The sequence below is a fragment of the Prionailurus viverrinus genome, chromosome C1 (assembly GCF_022837055.1).
Source record: "Prionailurus viverrinus isolate Anna chromosome C1, UM_Priviv_1.0, whole genome shotgun sequence".
NCBI lineage: Eukaryota > Metazoa > Chordata > Mammalia > Carnivora > Felidae > Prionailurus > Prionailurus viverrinus.
In genome coordinates, this window is record NC_062568.1 from 144308432 (window position 1) to 144323811 (window position 15380).

Genomic DNA, 15380 nt, shown 5'->3' on the forward strand with positions numbered 1-15380 from the left:
TGAATGATTTGTTAAAATGATTTCCCAAAGCAGGCAATGTCCATTTTGTAATCCAGTATCTTTTGTCATGATTCTTGGCATATACCTTGAATGTATGACAAGTTTTCCCCATGGACTCGGCTCTTGGGGGAGTGGGTAAGTGGGTTAGGAACAGCCTTGAAAGGAGGATGATTTTCAATATTTTTCTAAAACCTCTTTAATGAAGTGCATAAGGATTTAGGAAGAAAAAGTCAAAACAGAAAAGAAGAATGTTCAAAGATGACGAAAATTTTTGTTTAGTTTTGTTTTCCTGGAAAAGACTTTAAGTAAACACTTGTTTACAAATATGTTTTGTTTTTAATTATGTATCGCACACATACACACACCTTCACATACATTGTTTACTTGTATTCTTAGGTAAAAGAAACTTTATATATATATATGTGTGTGTGTGTATATATATATATACACACACATATATATATAAAACTTTATATATATATACACATATATATAAAACTTTATATATATAAAACAACTTTATATATAAATATATATTTATATATAAATATAAAATTATATATAATATATTATAATAGAATAGAATATAATTATATATAATATAATATAATTATATATAAACATATATAAATATATATAAAAATATATATAATATACATATTCTTACTTCCATTTTTCTGTCTCTAGGCCTCAATTCTTTCACCTCTAAAATGAGAGAAATAACATCAATCTCATAACACTTTGTGTATATCAAATGAAATAATATATAAAAGTGCCTAGCACATGATAAAGGCTGCAGCAAATATTTTCTGTTTTATTATTTCAGAAAAAAAATGTTTTTCAAGAGTCAATCTACTCATTAAGCGGGGTATTTCTCTGTATCAAGACTAAATGCAATCTCTCCTTAGTCATCTTTGTCATTCTCACTGGGAGCAAGAAATAAAACTTAAGAAAAAACAATTCCAAAATCTCTCATATGCAAGCAGGCAAGTCTTTGAAGTTACCTCACAGGATTCCAGAGATCTGAAATAAAAGTGGAAATAAACAAAAGAAGCTCAAAAAGAATGAGAAACAGAAAGCTATGGATAAAGGACAATAGTGACAGACCATGGAAATTGGGGGAAAAAAGAGACAGAATTTATGATTGAAGCACACTGAATAATTCTGGTTTGGTTTTTGTCCCGAGGCTACCAATAGTTTGTCCTAAAGGAATAATGCAGGATTTTCATTGTTCAAATAGTTAAGAACATTTGGGTGACAGAGGAATGGATTATTAGTTGAAGTAGAGACTTCATACCTTCCCAAATGGGCTTTAGGTGTGAAATACTTTAATTAGAAGTAATCTGGTTACAGAAATGATTCAGTCTTGACTTTTTTGCAATAAAACAGCCCGTTGGAAAGAAAAATCATGGTTTTTTAATTAATTTTTTTAAGGCAGAAGCACTTACAAATGACCAAAAACATATAATAAAAGATTTCACCTTACTAACTATAAAAAATACTAATTAAGATGGTGTTTAACTGTTTTCCATACATCAGGATGATAAAAATTATAATAAATGATTATTGCTAATGCTAGTGAAGAATAGGGAAGATGGGCACTTTTAAACACAGCTGTTAAGAGTACACACAGGGATCAGGAAAAGAAGCATTAAAATCTGTATGGAGGTAGACAGTGGCAATCTCTAGGTATATTGTATTCTTTTTTAAGGAGTTTATCTTGAGAAAATAAATTACACCATGATCACATAATAAAATTAAAAGTATACATAAAAACAATACTGCATAGGAATATCTAATGAACAGAGACATGTTTATAATATAATTCCATGTTTAAAAAATAGGTTTTCATTGTATGTGAAACATTTATGCACATACACTCCATGTTAGTATTACTCTGGACGTAGATAGAAATGAACCTGATAAGGGCCTATTTTTGAATCGTGGGATTACCCATGATTTTTTTCTTCATTCTGTTTACTCCCCTTCTCTGTCAAACCTTCCTAATATGAAAATGGGTAACTTTTGTAATCATAAAAACACTATTTCTCATAATGAAAGGATCTTTTCCCTTTCAACCCAGTCTTTATATCCTACTTCAAATCAACTTTTATTATTTTTATCTTACCATGCATGTTTCATGCAGTTCATTTCTGTAGATTTGGAATCCCTATTCTACGTTTGGAAACAGAGGGCTGTCAGTGACGTGGATGGGCTGAGAACATCCCAAGTAAATTTTTTCATAAACTAAGAACCAAAGCACATTTTTTAGTCATTCAAATAAGGAAGTGATTGTTCACTGAAAAAAAAAATGCTATCAATTCTTGCAGAAGTTGTTGGGTCTTGGAGCCTTTCATGGGAAGCGTGGAAAGAAGCAAAAAAAAAAAGTGGAACAAGAGCCTGCAGTGTGTCAATGAAACGCCATGGGATGCAAAGCGACAACATAACGCAATGTGACGTGTCTCTGCAATGACATGTCAACCCTGTATAATTCAAAGGCCAGGCTTTGTCTAAAACCTTGGTGAAAGCATGGTTCCAGTTAGTTGCATGTAAGGGACCTTCAACATTAAAAATAATGTTTATTAACAGAATGGTTTCACTATGGGAAAATCTTCCTGTGACATATATTACCAATGGAAAAGAATGGTTTGAATTGCAATTCTATAAATGAAGCAAATCCCCCTAAGCTCTGCATTCCAATAAGGAAACTTCAAAGTAAAAGAAGACACTATTATTCCCATCTTTTCAGTGCCTATATTCAAATGTTCTTGCAATCTGATAACAATATCTGTTTACTGTCCTGTTTTACTTGGAGGGCAAGAAATCCTGGAAGCTTTGCTTTTCTGATTATTTACCTTCCATCACTATATTTTAAAATCAAACACTATTATGCCAATTTTAGCATTAGTCCTTCAGGTTTTCTTTGTTTTTGCTTTAACATTAAAAAAAAAGACACGAGAGAAGGATGCTATGCTTTCCTTTTTCACATGCACATTCATGTTATAGCTTCTTCTACGGTTGCCTTATGAGAAAATGCCAGGAAACTCCATCATCTGATAAATAGATATACATTTTTCCCATTCTACTTACTACTTATATTCATGGAAGTTTATTTCATGGTTTCCCAAAATATAACACTTTGTTGAAGCCACTAAAGTTGGTGACTTCTTCATTCACTTTAGGTTTTCTACAGATATTTTAGAATATGGGCTCTGGATATTAAAGCAAATACTGCATATTTTCAAAAATCCCCATGAGAATTGTCTGTGTTTAAGTTCTTGGAAACATCTTTTCCACTTTTGATTCTTTTAATGTGGTCTTAAAAATATATGTAACAGACCACAAGGAACATGTTTCTTAAGAGTACCTACATTAAATACTCAGAAGTGAGTAGGTAATGCTATGCAGATGTTGTCATGGTAAATACTCATGATAACATGCTTGAAAATGGCCAGAACTCAAATTTACATTGAGCGCAGTGAGACTTAAATTACTGGCTGTTACTTTTCAAAACGTTTTCCTTTATTTTGGTCTTAATGAATAAATGTTTTCAGATATGATACAATAATGTTTGAATTCTGTTGAAACCACAATTTTCTTCTATTCCGCACCCACCAGAAATGGTATGGAGACAGAACTAGGAGGCTGTGCTTCCCTATGGATCTCCCTTCGGTACACTGACATGGTTTGGGTTATTTTCCTCACAGTTTCAAACTGGTCTGCTAGAGAAATCTCATAAAAGGTAGTCTGGAATTGTTTCCTGAAAGAGAAGGTCTTTTCTCTTTAAATGATTTTGGATCCATTTATTTATTGGGAAAACAGAATGGAGTACTGACTAAATGCAGAGTTTCATTTAATTCACAACAGACTTTCTCTTATATAGAAAAACATATTTAAAAAAAAAAACACTGGACAAAAAAAGCCACTGAGGTTCTTTTATCCCTCTGAATCTTTTATAGTGGAAATGGAATTACTAGACTTGTGTTTGTGCTTCATTAATAGCATCAAGTGAAAGGCGATGAAAAATCTAATGATGTCTATTGCTTAACAACTGACATTTTATGCAAGCTTAAAACTCATAATTGGAATTATCAGCTAAAGGGTTCCTTGGAAATCTTTTTTTTTCTCATTTTCTTTAACATTTATTCCTTTTTTGAGAGACAGAGAGAGTGTGAGCAGAAGGACAGAGAGAGGGAAACACAGAATCTGAAGCAGGCTCCAGGCTCTGAGCTGTCAGCACAGAGCCCGACACAGGGCTCAAACCCACAAACCATGAGATCATGACCCAAGGTGAAGTCAGACGCCCAAACGACTGAGCCATCCAGGCGTCCCTCCTTGGAGATCTTAAATGCAGTCTCATCCCAGAAGGAAAAACCTGAAAGTTCTCATGGTCAGGCTCTAAGCTCTCTGCTAGATGGAAAATCTCAAAGCTCCTGGGTTCTCCCCCTAGCCTTTCATCACACAGAAGATAAATAGTCTTGCTTAAACTTCTTACAGACTTTGTACCCTCGATTAAGCCTCTGAATGAGCAAAGACCTCAACTGTTTTGACTTTTAAATGGGATTCATATGTCTTGATACTTTTCAAGGCATATAGATTATTGTTGATTTACTGCCTTGAATTGCTTGCTGATTTACATTGCCTATGAAATATAACAGGAGATATGATATGATGATATGATATGATATGATATGATATGATATGATATGATACGATATGATACATATTTCTTCTTAGTACCTGGTATCATGCTCAGCACATAGCGAGTACTCAGCAAATGTTTGCTATTGTTGATGGTGTTCTGTATCTTACTCTTACCTTCATTTCAGAGAGCAGTGTTAGAGTTGACACACATTAACCTGCCTTATCTAAAATGAATGCTTTCTTTTGCCTTTAGTGATAGCATGCTGTTAACAGCATGCTCTGTTACCTAATATAATATGTGAAGTTTAATCACCAAAAGTAGCTACTTCAGAATACACCTAGAGGAATGACCTGATTAATGGGGCTTATTCCTAAAGCAGAAGCTATGCCATCAACAAATTCTAAAATGCAGAACATGAGTTTACATGAGCAACAAGCTTCAGAATACAAGTCCTCATTCTGTTATTCATTTTGTTCAATCACCTGTGAAAAGAGCCTTAATCTGTGATTGTTTATGACAAAACATATTATAGTATGTTTATGTCCTTCAACTTCAGCATGTGTAGCAGTCAGTCACTTTGTCCTGGGCAATCAGTGCTTGCGAAAAACAGCTGAAATATTTCCTTTCACATGAATGCAGAAGTCCTTCCAAAGAATCCCCTCTGGGAATGTGCACAATAATATCAGAACATGGGCTAGCTTGAAGTCACAAATGCTGACAGTTCCTGCCTTTGGGGACAAAGAGACAGTGGAGACTTCCTGACAAATGCTGTACTTGACTTACTTCCCCCTTATCTGTTCACAGAACAGGTGTCACACAAGGGATTACAAAGTCAATGTCAATTTCCCTATTTAAATACTCTAGGTATTAGGCTGAGTTCCAAGACAGAAAGAACCAATCATATATTAATGCTTCATGGCCTGTCAGGCCCAGAGCATTTCAACCATATAGTTAAAAGTAGCATATAACACGATGCCATTAGTTTTTAGCACAAAATAAAACTGATGTATTTAGAAAACAACCAGTACACAAGACTGCTGAACTGAACCAAGAAGAAGAAATTTCTACATATGTAAGTTAGCGGTAATTTTAGCATGCATTGTAGAAAGTTTCTTTGCTTGGTTTGGTTTTCTATAGAAAAATAAGAGCAACACAAAAAACAAACACAATCAAGTAGAATGTATGACTCCACGGTCTCCTCTAGGCAGTCTGGTGGCCCAGACATCCAAGGTAGTCAATTGCATTCTCCTGGCCCATTGCTACTAAAAACGTGCACTTGAAACTGCAGAAACATACATAAGGATGGGAAAGTTGTTGTTGACAGAAAACCAGCAAATAATACCATGACTTCTTTCTGATGGCCTGCAATTTCACAGGTTTTTAAGTATTGCAGGGATAGAGACTCTTCTTTTTAATGAAACTCGTCCATTCTGTAAAACTTATGTTGTACAAATTTCCCTGAGAAAAATTAGATGGAAGTATGGTAACTTACACTTCTTCCCCAAGTGTATTTGGAAATGAATCAGATTTAGAAACCAAGGAAATACTTACCATATGTTGGGCAGGAGGGGGGAGGGATGAAATGAAATTGGATGTTTCTCATATGTGAATATAGTTTTGCTTCAGTTAGTGTAAAAAACATAGAAAAGCCAGTGCATTTGTCTATTTCATTTAAAATATCTTTTTATTTTACATAAGCCTGCTCTTAAACTTGTACTGAGCAGTTGTATTAATTTTCACATTTTATGGTATAAAACCAACACATATAAAAATTCCTCTATGAGAATGAACACCTGAAAAACAGTGCATGTGGGCCTGGCCATCCAGTATGTGTTACTAATTAGAATCAAACAAGTAATAGTTTCAGGATTAAAACAAAACAAAACAAAACAAAACACAGGTATAATGCAAAAAACTCCAAAGCATTCTAGGCAGAAGATTAGTCTAGTCACAAGATTACTACATTTCTTTGATTTCTGCCCATGTGGGACCTCCTGCGGTGGTGAAGGTCTTGATAATATGAATGCCCACATAGCTAATTCACAGAACCTTGGTGTGGAACTCCCTAATTCAAGAACCCCAAGGAAATACTGGCTTCCCTGGTGAAAAAGCCATAAAATGACTGTTTATTTAAATGAGTTAATCTCCAGCTCTTTAAAAGTATCTATGGGATTCTCATTGTGAAGCCTGTGCCTTCTTTCAAGGTATTGGCTCTTTCACAAAACAAAAATCCACTCGTTTTGAGTAGGTGCCTAATAGTTCCAGAGCATTACACTTTTAATTACCTTTATTTAAATAACAAGCAATTTTATTAAATAGTTAAAGGCACAGCTTCTCAAATGTTTTCCCATTTCTAAACCTTTTCTTATTCCAATGAATTGGCTTGAGACATGTAACTTGGATGAAAATATTTCAGTCTGTAAACTCCTTACTAATGGTTAAACACACTGCCCATTTGATGCCTAGCCTGACACTCAGATAAGACATTATCTGACTTCATTACCACTAAACTCACCTATTTTATCAGATGAGTTGAGCTTCAGTAATTCAGACAATGATTAGATGAAGAGCAAAACAGCCCCCAGCAATTAAGAAACATATTTAAAAGCACTTTACACCAAATGTACCTCTTGTAGGATTTTTTTTTTTTCCTTCATTCTCTTTAGAGCATTTTCAAGACTTGGTCTATAATTGAAAGAAAATTTAATCCTGCATTAACCATATAATCAGTTTGCAAACTAGGTTCTGGAACTCCTCTTTATTAAAGTAGGTTAGTCCAGAATTTGTGGATTAATGATTTCAGACCCTATTTAAAATCTTGTAGACTTAGCACACCTCACAAAGTCTCTATTTTCCTTCTTATTAAATCACTGGAATACTAATTCTTGGCATTTAGCACCTTTCTTTTAAAAGTACAAAGTATTATAAGAACTTTAGCAAAAGAGAGTTAAACTGTATTACAAAGCAAAATGAGTATATTCCTACTTTCTATTCAGCAATCAGATAATGTAGAAACAAATCTATAGCTATTAGGCAGACTTCTTGACCAGGAGATAAATCAAGTAAGTTCTCCCAAAGCAACAAGGATAAGGGTGCAAGGAATTAGGTGCTTATTTAAGATGGTGTTTATTTGAGTAATAATGCCAACAAAGTATTTCATTGTTTTTTAAAAAAAATTTTTTTAATGTTTGTTTATTTCTGAGAGAGAGAGGGGGAGAGAGAGAGAGAGAGAGAGAGAGAGAGAGAGAGAGAGAGTGAGAGTGCGCAAGAGGGTGAGGGGCAGAGAGAGAGGGAGACAAAGAATCCAAAGCAGGCTCCAGGCTGTCAGCACAGAGCCCAATGTGGGGCTTGAACTTGTGAACTGCCTCTGATCATGACCTGAGCCAAAGTCAGACGCTTAACCAACTGAGCCATCCAGGTGCCCCAGTATTTTATTCTTAATTAAAATAATTGCTCTCTATTTTATCATATAAAAATGATAAAAAAATAATAGTAGTAGTAACATATTTGCATAGTTATTTGCATTTTTAAAAGCTCTTTTACATGCTTTATCTCATTAAAAATTTCTAATACATTTCTAAGGTGCTATATCAGTAGATGTTTTGAGTATTTATGATAAAATCCAAGGAAAATTGCTTTTTTTTCCTAATGCAATATATTTTTTAATGTTTATTTTTGAGAGAGAGAGCATGAATAGGGGAGGGGCAGAGAGACAGAGGGAGAGAGAGAATCCCAAGGAGGCTCCATACTATCAGCACAGAGCCCAATGCAGGGCTTGAACTCATGAATCGTGAGAGCATGACCTGAGCCGAGATCAGGTTGGACTTCAACCGACTGAGCCACCAAGATTCCCCGAAAATTACTGTCCTAAAGAAAAGCAGGAAACATATTGGCTCATGAAACATACCAAAAATAATTGGCTTCAAGCATTTGAATTCAGAGATTCAAGATGAAGTGTCGCCAACCCCAACCTCACCAATTTTCTTCCTCTCCATTTATCTTCATTCTCAAAAAGGAGCACTCCAAGCAGTGACAAGATGGCCACTGGCAAATGGAAGTCCATTTTTTCTCCTTGCTCACAATCTAATAAAAGGAAGTTTTCTTTCTAGTTAGATTCAGTGAAAGTCTTAGAACAACATTAACTGGTCTAGCCTGCTTCAAATGTCTATTCCTGTACCAATTGCTGGTGCTAATCCCTGATTGGCCAAGCCATGTGTCTACCTTTACAGAATTACATCAACTTCTCTCAAACCACCTGAACTAAAACAAACAAACAAACAAAACAACAACAAAAAACCACCTGAACTAAGTGATTTTACTGTGAGACAGGTAATGACAGGTGTGGAGCAGAAGTTGGAAGGAAACAGGCATGGGTTTCCAAAATGGGGCTCCAGGGATGATATGCATATATTCATTGCTGATATTTTGTACTTCTCTTTTACAGATGAGGAACCTGAGAGCAAAAAGATTAGGTACCTTGATTTGTGTTTTCAAACTTCTTAAAATAATTTAAAACTATGAGTTAGAATTACCTTACTGAAGGAATACCCAATTGTTTCATTTTATCAATATTTTCATGTTATCATTTTATCAAGGAGAAAACTAAGGCCTGCTAGGAGAGGTAAAGTGTGAAAGTTATAGAATCAAACCACAAGTTTGGGTTTCTTGATGTCCACTTGTGTACTCTTCCTATCATTCCAGACTATTCATTATATTCCTCTTTTTTAGAATTAATAATCCACAGTTGTATGTATTGGCTCCATATATGCTAAACTGTTATTAGACAGCAATACTCTCTACTATCATTGTGATATAGTTCAGTGCTTTATAAGGGATTATAGCACTAGCCCTAGAGTGTGAAACTCTTGTTTCCTGAGCTGGTATTTTGAGTGTGAATATTTTTTTCATGATCAGTAATTGAACGGTAAGATCTTTAAGTGCTGAATTACACCTGATAGCCTTAACTACTCTTCTGAGATCTTTGATACGTAGAACAGAAGTGAATTACATTGGAAGAGAAGTTGAAGCATTTTTTTTTTTGCACTAGAAATCATCTAACAGCAAGGATCTACTAACATTGCAAGATTTTTCAGGTCTTTCGTCTCTAGTCTGTGCACCAATTCTGATATCCTGCCATCTACCATGAATCTGTATCAAGAAGGTGCTTAACACGAGGACCATCCTCTCCCAGCATTTAGAGCATAGTGCTTGTATGGACCGTTTCCCATATTTCAGATCCAAAGATCTTTCTGATCCTAAAACCATTCATTTGTATTTCTCTTCAATCCTAGATAGTGGCCTTTCTCACATGAAAAGGTCCTGCTGCCTCAGAAGCCTTCCCTGCTTGCAAAGGGGCTGGGCAGAATCTAAACACCATTCTGAATTGAGAGCTGTACTGACTTAGAAGGAAGCTTCTGGTCACAACTGGGAATATTATTTTGCAGATGCAGTACCCTAAGAATATCTCCTTGATAACTAAGGCAAGTTCAAGACAAATTTGGAAAAGAGAAGAACTTGCCAACTTTTAATTTTTTTTTGCAGCTAGGAGTCCTTGAGGAGAAGATGTGCCTTTGTTGGGGAAATTCTTTAGTGTGTCTTTGGGAGCAGACAGGTAAGAGGAGATGAGAAGAAATGGAGTGGAGTGTGCAGGTATTCATACAAGTCAGGATTCATATTCCCTTTATGAAATTCCAGAAATCATCTAGAAAATCAGCATTACAGAATGCTCTGTGATGCAGTGTGTGTGTGTGTTTGTGTGCATTTGTGCACATGTGTACACACACACACACACACACACACACACACAGTGAGGTGGATGGGCTCTGATGGAAAATAGCACATGGAGAATCAAGAGGAAAAATATAGAGAAAAAATGTTGAGGAAGTAAACTCCTTTAAAACCACAGAAATTTCAAGCAGGATGGAGGATTCTCACAGGTGGTAGAGCTGGGATTCTCACCAGCTATAGCCAGCTTTCTAAGAAGATTCTATCTTTCCTACTTCATAATTCTCTGATTGTCTAAAGGGACTATATCTTTGGCCCACACATCAATTATCTGAACATCTGCAACTCTCTATCCTACAAGGTCCAAGCTCTATTAGAAATACATTTTTTGTAAAGTTCTTGAGACTATTGGACTGCCTCTCACAGTAAGTAACAAAGCCTAAAACAATGATGTTTAAAGAATGGGTCACTTACCAGCTCATGTAAGAGGAAATCAAGTTCATGGGGTTAGTGCTGATAGATCCACCAGCTCAGGAAACTTCTCACTGACTTCATCCTGACTCTCATTTCTTCAAATATTTAAGATGGATGCTGAAAGTAATAGGGGCTACAGATTTCCTCATTCACAACCATGGTGGGGGGGGGGGGGGGGAAGAAAAAAGCTTTCTGATTCACTCTGAAGAGAAAGAAAGAACTTTCCTAGGGATCTTTCATAAATCTTATTGCATGGCCTATTGGCCCAAAATGGTCGCATGTCCATTACTACGCCAATCTCTGGTGAGTGACTTGGATCAATTAAACTAGGATCAATTAAACCCACCTCTGGATCTGGGATCAATTCCCCCAACTATAGTCTTGCTACTTCAGGAGGGTATTATTGCAACTACACTGTCTCCACTACTGGATATTATGTTAGATAACAGGGTAAATGGTGGTACTTACACTTTCTACCTGAGAAATTTCCAAATAATGAGAGGATAGGCTTTCAGTGGCTAAGACAAATATGGAAACCTGACCATAAACCTGATTATTTTTTCAATTCCAAATATTCTAAAGAATCCTACTCACAATGAGTAGGACTGACAAAGAGATTCTAAGATATTATTAGAAATACTCTATGACTTTTTTTGAGTTCTATAAAGATTTTTTGGGGGCTCCTGTGTGGCTCAGTTGGTTAAGCACCTGACTTGGGTTCAGGTCGTGATCTCACGGTTCATGAGTTCAAGCCTCGTGTCGGGCTCTGTGCTAACAGCTTGAAGCCTGGGGCCTGCTTCAGATTCTGTGTCTCCCTCTCTCTCTGCCCCTTCCCTGCTCTCTCTCTCTCTCACTCAAAAATAAATAAACATTTTTAAAAAAGATATTTTTTAGACAAGTCAAAGTGTTTAATTTCTTTGCACCTTGATAAAACAAAGGGCTTTTCTGAATTGTTCACCCGTAAAAATGACAGAGCTCAAACCTAAAACCTTGATACAAATAGGCAAATCAGGAATGTTCTTTTATATATCATATTTCCTGCAGGAAAATTATCCTCAATGTAAAGGGAAGTCAAGATGAACATTTTCCCTCTCAACCACTTAGATTGCAATGCTTTTGCAAGAGACCTCATCAGGAAGGATTATGTAAATTTCTCTGAATATTTTCACAGACCAAAGAGGGAATCTACTCAAGGAAAGTGCTGGGTAATGGTTTGAGCTCCAGCAGAGAACACCTTCTCTGATGACCGTTGGCTGCACCCATGTGTTATGAGTTTGTTTATTTTTTAATTGCTCCACAGTTGTTCCAGAGTGTGAGAAGTCGAGTTCCATTGAGCTGGCACTTCTAGTTTTAATTTATGCATGAGTATGTACATTGTTTTTCTCCTGCAGTTCTCAAAGAATTTTATGGGCCATTACTGAGTGACTAAAATGGGTGCAGATTTTGCAAGCCTCTGCCAGAAGATGTTTATTACTGTCATCATTCTTAGGAAAATCATGTTCCAGCAGGTTCAGGCAGTGTGCAAAATGTGGCACATGTGTGAATTGGCCATTTCACACCGCTCTTACAATATTGTCAGTAATAATAAAACCAAGGGAAAGACCTTGGGGAGGGGGATAAGCTACACATTAATTTGGTCATGAAGCTTTGATATGTGATCTTTGTTAGACCCAGAGATGCAAAGTACAGCTTGTTTTGTAAACTTCTCACCAAGGGCTAAGGCAATAACTTTATTTTAAAGGTTCTCACTCCTGAGGTTCCTATCTCATGAAGTCCATATCTAGAATGTAATATCCCTGGAAGCTTCTGGATGATTTTGTCTCTCTATTTGTTTTGTTAATTTTGAAACACAGCTTTCATGTGGCACCTAACACTGTAGTGATAAGGACAGCAAAATTCATTCAAGGTATTTCAAATTATAGCATATCACTAGCTGTATAAAGCCTACCACAACTTCTTTCATGTTCGTCTGCCCACCTGGAATCCCTAAATTTCTAGAAGCATGCTTTACCTTCTTTTGGGATGGCTATTTTGGGGGGATTGTGGACAGAGGACAGACATATGAATTTGAGAGAAAAATTCAGTTGAGTATCTCCAGAATCTGTATTTTGGGGCTATTATTCTATGTTGCCCCTATTCCTGCTTATATTTAATGTTTCAGTGTCATTTCCTTTTTGATTTCGCAGAATGGCGCACATTATGAAGCCATTTTTATATGTCTTCAGAAACTATTTTCATTTTTATATTGAATTATTATATATAATTTATTGTAATAATTAAAAATGGGTAATACGTGTTTGATATTATCCCACAAAATTTGAGCCTTATTTCAAGAGGTCTAAATTTAAAACTCCAGAATTTGTGCCATTCATATAAACATGCAGCATATCCCGTAACTTCTTAGTACCAGCACGTATACATTAAGAAGCATGATTTGGGTTGAGGTTTCTAAGGAAGCCATATAAACAGTACCTCTTCCCTCTCAAGTTCTGCAAGTCAAGGGGGAAAAAAGAGTCAGGCCTGGAATATAAGTTTGCTATTAATAAAAGCTAAGTTAAGGGAAAATCCTTAAAACAAGAGTCAAATGAACTTCCTAAGTCTGGAGTTAGAGACTTTATCCATGCAGTCATGCACCTTGGACCAAGAGACCCCTTGCGTGCAACAAGAGACCTGCCCCTTGAGATATGAGAGGGAGCTTCTTCCTAAAAACAAAACAAAACAAACAGAAAACCAAAAACACAAAAGCTCCACAACAATACAGAGCTTAGCAAACTCTTGCCAAATTCGGCAAAAAAATCAATAAGGAGGCAGAGAGAGACTTCAGGATATGTCCTCCTCATTGAAACCACGTTATGTTGAACTGATTTCATACAATCTTGGATGCATGCAACTGAAACCTACTGGCAATCTTAGTCTTATCTTTATTTGTTTCATATAGAAGTTGTCTTGATTTTTGTGTATGTGTATTTCAAATAGATCAATTTGGTATTGAAGTTAACATGAAATTTCAAGTATAGTGTTTTAGAGAGCAATTTTATACTGAAAAGTACTCATGATTTATCTGAAATTTAAATTTAACTTGGTGTCATGTATTTTTACTTGGTAAATTTGGCAATTCTAATTTCAAGGGATATTGTTTTGGTTGAAAATGTTACAATTAATCTTTTTTGTTTGTTTGTTTGCTATCATAAATTTCCCCATGTTTTATCCCCAAGACTTACTGTTTTTCCAAGCTGTTTAAAAGCCAGGAATTTGGACCTAAAACCATAAGCCTCCTAGAACAAAACATAGGCAGTAGGCTCTTTGACACAGGTCTTAGCAATATTTTTTTGGACCAGTCTCCTCATCCAAGGGCAACAAAAGCTAAAATAAACAAATGGAATTACCTCAAATTAAAATCATTTACACAGCAAAGGAAAATATCAACAAAACAAAAAGGCAATCTACTGAATGGGGAAAGATATTTACAAATCATACATCCAAAAATATTTTAATATCCAAAATATATAAATAACTCATACTACTTAATATTTTAAAAAGTCTGATTTAAAAACTGAGCAGAGAATCTGAATGGACATTTTTCCGAAGAAGGCATACAGATAGCCAACGGGCCCATCAAAAGATGCTCAGCACCACTAATCATCAGGGAAATGCAAATCGAAACCATAATGAGATGTCATTTCATACCTGTCAGATGGGCTGACAAAAAACAAGAAGTGTTGGTGTGGACGTGGAGAAAAGGAAAGATTCAAGCACTTTTATTGGGAATATAAGTTGGTGTAGCCACTAAGAAAAACAGTTTGGAGTTTCCTTAAAAAATTTAAAATAGAGCTATCATACAATCTATCAATTCCACTTCTGGCTATTTATACAAAGAAAACAAAAGTACCAGCTCAAAGAAATATATGTACCCCAACGTTCATTGCAGCTTTTTTTACAATAGCCAAGATATGGAAGCAAACTAAGTGAATATCAATAGATAACTGGATAAATATATGGTATACATACACAATAGAATAGTACTCAGCCATAAAAAAGAATGAACTCTTGCCATTTTTGACACTTGAGAGTGTCAAAGACAGATACCATATGATTTTACCTGTATGTGGGTTCTAAAAAACAAAACAAATGAACAAAAGAAACAGAAAATCAGAAAAAAAGCAGAAAATTATTCATAGATACAAGAAATAAACTGTTGATTACTAGAACAGGGGAGTTGGTGAGGCAGGAAAAATAGGTGAAGGGGATTAAGAGGCACAAAATTTATTACAAAATAAGTAAGTCATGGAGGTGTAATGTACACATGGTATACAGTCAATAATACTTCAATAACTTTGTATGGTGACAGAAAGTAACTAAACTTATCATGGGTATCATTTCATAATTTATAAAAATATCAAATCACTATAAAGTATACCTGAAACTAACAGGATATTGCTATTCATTATACTTCCATTTTTAAAAGGCCATGTGTTTGGAAGTTAGAGGTTATTATTATACCCTAGGCTCTGGGGATGATTCCTGATAGGTCTAACTT